The sequence below is a fragment of the Melospiza georgiana genome, chromosome 11 (assembly GCF_028018845.1).
Source record: "Melospiza georgiana isolate bMelGeo1 chromosome 11, bMelGeo1.pri, whole genome shotgun sequence".
In the NCBI taxonomy this organism is placed as follows: domain Eukaryota; kingdom Metazoa; phylum Chordata; class Aves; order Passeriformes; family Passerellidae; genus Melospiza; species Melospiza georgiana.
The window spans coordinates 9,960,193-9,967,812 of record NC_080440.1 but is presented as its reverse complement, the minus strand read 5'-3'; the positions used below and the strand labels follow the sequence as shown (position 1 = coordinate 9,967,812).

The 7,620-nt window shown below is 46.2% G+C and overlaps 1 protein-coding gene across 2 annotated transcripts in view; it reads left to right on the top strand.

The window, feature by feature from the left end:
• Positions 1–318: 318 nt before the first annotated feature.
• SLC6A6 (solute carrier family 6 member 6) overlaps positions 319–7,620 on the top strand; it is a 93,249-nt gene continuing 85,947 nt past the window's right edge. Inside the window, exon 1 of one of the 2 annotated variants that reach the window (XM_058032266.1) lies at positions 319–410. The gene's annotated coding sequence lies outside the window, so the exon portion shown is untranslated. The remainder of the gene's footprint in view (positions 411–7,620) is intronic. The other variant, XM_058032269.1, reaches the window with a different exon arrangement.

Below are 7,620 nucleotides of genomic sequence, written 5' to 3'. Positions count from 1 at the left end.
AGAATGGGAACAGAGCATGTAAGGGTATTTGGATAGACATCATTTTCCAATGAAAAATGTCATTTTGTGTTATTTTCAAAATCACTGTGTTGGGGGAAAGGGGGAGGCAGAGGAGTCTGCGCTGATTTGCGCTGCCCCTCCTGACACACAGCACACTGAGAGCAGTTCCAGGTTGAAAAAGAGTCAGGTTTAAAGGGGTGATGGAATGAAACAAGTGGGAGTTGTGATGTTTTTTGTTACCCAGTGTTTCACACACCTCTAGCGGCAAACCCTCTTCGTTGCCAAGACAACCCTGAAGAAATAGGAAATCCAGAACAATACGCTGTGTACGAGGAGCCTCGTATTCTCTGGTGCACGCGTTCGTTGTGAATGTCAGGGGAAACAGTGCCCTACCCTCCACAGCGACCCAGGTAAGCCCAGGAAAAGTTATAGGTGATGTCTGTGAGATTATATTGGCTGTCATTTAGAGATTGTCTTTTGTCCTGGCAGCTACCAAAGCTCAAGGGCTGGCTCTGAGAGGCTGGGCACTGTATTCCTGCAGTGCAGCACTACCCAAGGCTGGCGAGGCAGCACCAGGAGGATTCCTGAGGCTGTCGTGCAAGTAAGTCAGGGCTGGGGCTCTGGCTGCTCTGCCCAGCCAGTGGTGCATGTGAAAGTGTCTGCAGCAAGCAGGGAATGCCAGCCTGTGGTGATCTGCCTTTACAGCAGTTTCTAAAGATTTCTCAGGCAGCTGAACGCAAGGTTGTACAGCCATAGAGGTCTTTTTGCTCCATAACTGGGATATACTGAGCTGTGCTCTGTCTCTAGGTCAAAGGAAATATAGATGTGACTTAAGCCTCTTTGCTTAAGATCTTGGCTCAGTGCAGGACAGTGGAAGATCTGAAGCCTTGGGTTTGTTAATGCTTATTTATTTAAACCCAATAAATGAGCCTCGGACAAAGGTCCAAAAGGTCAGAATAAATATCTGCAGGGATGCTTATGGCACCCTCTTGCAGGCAGGAACCTCAGGAATTTTTTTGTTTCTCAGAGAAATGTTATGTGCAGTTTGCAAATTGTAAGTTTTGCTTTTCCAAATCGTCTCCAAGTCATATTTAGGATTCTTATTGTATTCCCAGTGACAGGTAATAAGTGATAACATTGTTGTGAAGAATTATAGGAATACTCTTTTTGCTATGCTTGAAGTTGTCATTGACCTCCTTGTTAGGAATGTCTGCACCCTTAGGAAGTAATGTCAGCTCCCCATTTGGTTATATCTCTTTGTTAAATAGGGGAGCAGCACTTGGAGCAGGGGACACAGCAATGCACAGCAATGCATCCATTTTGCTGTGCACTCAGTGTGAGGACAAAGCCATTTTAGCCTGCATTGAATCACATCAGCATCCCAAAAGTAAGCAGGAAAATGCCAACATCTTTTGCATCCTTTCATTCTTTGGCTCTCTGCTCCCTCGGTTCTGTCCTTTTTTATCAGCTGCCTGTCAGATGTTCACAGCAGGAAACTCAGCAGGTGTATCCTGATGAACATGGTCTTTAAGTGGGCAGGGAACCTTGGGGAAGTGCAGCTTCCTCCCTTCTGCTGCACTTCTAGAATCACATCACATTCCTCCTTTTGCAATTGTGTGCTGAGATACAACAGATCCAGGACTTTGGGCTCTGAAAGACAGGTAGCAAGCAGTTTGATATGACAGGAGCACCAAGCCAGCAGAACAAAACAGTTGGTGCTGACAACTCCGTGTCTATACTATCGACACTTGGGGGTTTTATCCCGAGGCTAGCATGAGTTTAGCCCTGTAGGCTGAGCAAAAAAATATGTGGTATTAAGTGAAGCACAGTCAGCCAGGGATTCACTTCAGAAACACTTACCTGTTCCAGAATAAGACACAGATGTAGATTAGCATTTGTAGAGCAGAGGGTCAAATTAAACAGTGCTGAAAAACAAGTGTTGCATATTTGAGCATCATAGCAAGACACTCTGAGCAGAGCTGGTTCTGCTTTCATGGCTCCATCAGCATGTCCAGAGCTTCAGCTTCCATGTCCATAACAGTCTCTCCCTGGCTGTGGGAGAAACTCCAGAAGCAACAGTTCTGCACTGTGCTTCCTTTGTCTTCCTGAAGAACAAACTCTACAGTGCACTGAGAACCATCACACCTTCATTCTATTAAAAGACACATCCTGTTAGAGCTTCGTGTGAGGCATCCCTGAGCTCAGGCCACTCTGATCCTCTTTTAGCACCTTAGAAACAAACTGAAAACTCCTGGCAGCTCAGGAACAAAGGAGTATGTGAAAGAACTGCAATTTCATAAACTATGGAGTGGGAGTTGGAGCTATAATAGAACATCCCGTTCCAAAAGGAAACAAATGACAGCCTGACGCTGTCGGGTAGTAGTGACGCGTGCGGCCGCAGAGTGAGTCAGTCTGTGTGAGCTTCAGATATGGACCTAGAGGGAAAACATTTGTGGCAGCAGGACGATCACATGCTCATAGATGGAATTACCTCAGCTCATTTTTCATGCATGTGTTAATGTATTTGCTGCGCTTCTTCAGCAAAAGGAAAATAGTACAGAGGGAAAAGTCGCGTGTAGGAGCTGCTTTATCTGTCTCTTCTTGCAGCCTCCTGCTTCCCACCCACACTCCTGCACAGCCAGTGATAATGTATCATGAGCTATGTTTTGATATATCACTGTTTCGTTCAGTAAGATGGAATGTGCTGCTGTTATTTTTGTTATTATTTGTGTAATTTGGAATCCCAAAACATTGGTCTAAAGGCATAGGTGAATCGGACAATTAGGTGAATTATTGTGAAATTATTTCGTTTATCAGTGAAGTGATGTCTTGCTTTAATAGCTTAGAGCTCAGTTGAATGCTTGTATTCATTTTAAAATGAAAACTGAAGCCTAAGGATCCTTTTAAGGTCTGAAAGGAGTCTGTAGAGCTGATTCTCTGCTACATGGGGCATATGTGATGATGTATAAATTGTGAAATGAATTGGCTGTTTACTGGAAAATTATGGTGATCTCCTGGTTGTGGTCCAAGATAAGAAACCTTGGCCATGGTTTAAGGACAAGGAAGCTTTAGTAGTAACTCTGTCTCGAGATGTTCCCATCTCAGCTTTTTTCCACACTGTTTTACTCCAGCTCAGCCCCCTCCCAGTTGTATCTAAACAACTCTTCATGTGACTCTGCAGCAAGCCACATCAGGAACTGCTGGTGGTTAAGACTGGGAACAAAAAACCCTGTAAAATAGGATGTTGTTTCTTTTCTTTTTTGTGTATGTGTTTTGGTTTGCTTTGCTTTTTGCTTCAACTAGATCCGTGCCTGATCAGCATTGCCTCCAGGAGCAACTGCTCTGGCCCAGCTGAAAGGCCTGAGTGTTATTTGGCAGGGGGGACACTGGCAGGGGCTGGTGGTGGGAACTCTGTGACAGCACTGCCACCAAAATGTGCAAATCAGGAAACCGTAGCTGGTAAAACATTGCTTCATTCAGCAGCAAAACAGAACAGCTGCTGTGTCTGCAGAAGGAAAGAGAAAAGGGGGATGTTATCTAGCTACAGAGTTAGGCTTGGAGGACAAACTGGGGGAAGGATTTGGGTTCAGGGTATAGAAGTCTCATGGATGAAAAATGCCTTAGAAAGCAATATCAGGCATTAGGCATTTCTCATCTCTTGTGCTGAAATATCATAAGTGTACGTGACATTTCATGGAGGTTCAGCTAAATCTAAAGGTCTGAACTGCAGTCTAACCCTCAAACAGCACCAAAGTAGTGAGCTGAGAGCAAAAGCAGAACTCTCCTTGCACTGAAACTGAGAAGTTTGGTTTTTTCCTCTCAGTGAGCAATTGCCTTATTGATGTTTCAAAGCAATGTTATACTGGGGGAGCTCACCTATCACCTCTCCCCAGTAGACATGGAAGGTCTGTGCTGGTGTAGCTGAAGTCCACAGGTGAGCAAACTGCTCTGGGATGGCTCTGACCTCCAGCAGCTCTAGAAGAAGAAAATTGTTGAAAAATACTTCATTAGGCATTTTGTTTATAGTGAAGCCTTGGCAAACCAGTCGAGTTACTCCTGCCATAGAGGGAAAGGGACTGTCTTGAAGTTGGTAGGGTGCCTATCTGCCCAAAACGACAAGCTCAGAGCTGGAACCATCACCTCGAGCCACCATTATCTGCTGCATCCTTACATGTCCCCTGCCTCTGCCCTGGCATGGGCACTCTCCCCTCTTATCAGTGAGGTGCCAGCATTTCATTTGCACAGCTGAGTGCTCTTGAACTGACTCTGTGCATTCATCAAGGTCATGAAGCCATTCAATCCCTTGCTGAAGTAGCCTCTGCTCAGGAATGCAGGACTGCAATGGCGCAGCTTACAACACCAGAGGGATAACTTTCCTGCAGTACTACTGAGCAGCTTTCCTGGAAGAGGTAATGGTTTGCCAGTATTGCAGAATGGTAATTTTAAACCCATAAAGAGCTCTTATTGTAGTCTCAAAGCAGACTTGAAAACCAGCCGCGCCCTCTTTATCCTGGCTCAGATGAAGCGCCAACGCCGTCAAAGAAAAAGGTGTTTGCAGCATGTGCCGTGTCCCGGCGGGGCTGGCACAGGGAGTGACAGCCGCCAGGGCTTCAGCATTGCCGGGGATTCTAGGAGAGGGTTTGCCTGCTGGCAGGCAGGAAAACCAGGGCTCCTGCAGCTGCTCACGGGTGGCATCCCGCACAGCAGCCCGCTCCATGCAGCCGTGCTGGGCCGCGCTCCCCCGGCAGCCCGGCCCTTGTCACAAACCCCGCTGTGCCGAGGGCAGCCCGAGGGGCTGTGAGGGGCTGATGTCACTGCCCGGCCTGCGGCGTGACTCATGCAGAACAGAGGGCTCTTCATGGGCCGGGGAAAACACGAGCCCGAGGGAGGGCCTTGCTCTAGGAGGGAATGAGGCAAAGGTGCGGGAATAACCAGGGAGCTCGAGGAGGGGGCCACACCTCAGGGTTGGAAGGAGGTCACCTCCTATTTCGGGTTTCTTCCCTTGGGTTGGTTTGAACAATTCTGCTCTTGCTTTAATAAAAGATCAGGGCGGGGGAGGATGGATTTATTAGAGAGGAGTTCCCTGCACCTTGAGCTGCCTGAATTAGTCAGAGCAGGGAAGATGGAGCAGAGGAGGATGGTTCATGTCCTGAGAGGTGTGTGAGCAGGGAGCTCAGGCTCCCCACAAGCCGTGGCTGAGGCACAGCCCTCAGTGAGGGCCTCTCTGGGGGTGCCTCGCTTGCACTGGTGGGGGTGCACAGCACCGCGGCAGCGTTCTTAGCAAGGCCAGGTGAAGCAAATTAATGAGAAGAGGGATAACCAAACCTGCTGACACCAGGGAGGGGATTCACAATGCCTGCCAAAGGTGCTGGAATGGAGGGGAAGAGGGGCCAGCTGCAGAACTGATGCTGCTGCCTCTCATGGAGCGGGCTCACAGCACCACTTCTCTGTTTGTAAAGTCAGATTCCTAAAAGCGACAGCACTTGTGGTCATGGTGATATGGACAGTGGTTTCTGAGCACTTCCAAAAGTCTTTTGAGATTGCCTAAAATAAAGGATTGAGTACTGATGATGATAGAATGTGTTATATCTAATTATATGAGCCCTTAAACCAACCGCTTTCCTTTTCTTCCATCATTCCAATATAACTGGGTGCAGGAAGACACAAAATAAATATTGTTTCTGTGAACCACCCTATGCAAGCCCTTTTTGCAAATTTTCATTAAAGGTTCAGAACCACCAAATTGAAATAATCCTATAAATTTACATAGTCTGAACTGGCCACTGCCTCTGATTCTTCTAAATTGTTGTTTTATGTCTGCAAGGAAGCAAGTGAAACCTTCAGATTTAAATACCATTGAACTGTAAGACTTGGGAAATTCAGATTCTACTGTACATCAGCTTCTGAGCCTGAAATCAAGATTTGTTATTGTACACATGCTGGGAATCAGGATGAATAGCAAACATGCAAATTCAGTTCTTAATTATGAGCCACATGGAATTAAAAATAGACAAGCCAGTTCCATGAATGAGGAGGCAAGCAGAAGCACTGAGTGATTTCCTATAGATGTGAGGTCACAGTTGAATGTGGATATGGTTGTCAGGGATATGGATATGTTGTTGATTTTGTAAAGATGCTCACAAACTGCAAGGTTTCATGGATTTTCTCATGACCAGAGATTTGCTCCGTGTTTACTGTTTGCTATTCACTACTATCACTTTTCACTAACAGAGTCAGGAAAACAATGTCAGGTGATTGGTACAACTGATCAACATATCTAATGAATAGCCAGGACTGAATAGTGGGGCAAAGGGACAGTGAATGCGTTCAAATGGGAAAGTGATGGCCCGTGATTTTTCTGGGAAACAAATACATTATGGAAAAGATCAGCTTTAGTTTTTGAACTAACTAAGATAGGGTCATGTGCTAAATTTGCAATTAATATTATTTTAAAGAATAGATCAAACAGCTCAAGCAGATTTCCTCTAACTGACAAGTTCCATTAAACAAGAAAGCTCATTCTTAGTAGGAGATTTTAATATAACACTGAGAACAGAGAACAAAACAATGAATGGAAACATATCAGCAGTCAATTTCCTGAGTATTCAAGCCTGCATTATACTTTGTTCTTTGCTACAGCCATGGCTCTGTAATTATCAAGCGTATTCATGGGACTTTTTCCTATTGACACTCAGCGTGAGTGTGGCTGGAAAGAGATTAAGCTTTTGTGGCAGCCATTTGAATTTGTCTAACTAAAAACAACCTGCAATGCTGTGGGGAGCTGTACGTCTCAGGGGATTTGTGATGGTCTGCAGAAGCTGCAGGTCACAGGTTCAGACCTGTGTGTTGGGTGTGTGCAGGGCCTGCAGCACTGGAGCCCTGTGGCTGCAGTCACTGGCACTGCCACAAAGCAGTGACTGATGATGGAGCAGATGCTTCAAGATGTTCCTCTGTTATGCGACTAACATGCTTGTTGGACCATGAATGGCTTCACTGGATAAGCTATTGCATATTGGCTTTTCCTCAGAAAAGGAACTTTGTTTCTGCAGGACTTCATCTGGTCTTTCTTGTAGACACTATAGCTGCTTCTCAAGTGATACTCCAAAATAACTCTAGGCCAGGTTATACCCTCTCCACGCTAGCAGTGGAGCCTCATTTTGTTATTAACCATTGTCTCTGTGCCTGGGAATCCACTGCCATGGGGGATTTCTGGGGACCAGCCTCTCGACAGCTTTCTGGGCAGGTTTGCCTCTCTTTATGAGAGATGTGGTGGTGAGTGAGGAGCAGTGCCTGCAGCCTGCTGGTGATGGCTGTGAGGGAGGAATATCGGTGGTATGTGGCAAGTAGACTGCAAGGAGAGGGAACTGTGAGCTGGTAGTATCTCCAGTCTGAGGAAATCCAGAATGTTCATGTTAACTCTTTTGGAGTCTTGATTTCATTTGTAGTAACCTGGAGTTTCCTTCCCCCAGCTGGTCAAAGCTGTGCCTATCCACTATCCAGGCAGGAAATATCTCTCTGAGGGAGCGCCATATCTCTTTGCTGTTTGGTGCAAGTATGGACAGCAATTCAGCTCCTCAGCTTGTGGCCTTGCTTCAAGGCCTCAGATCTGGGCAGGCACCA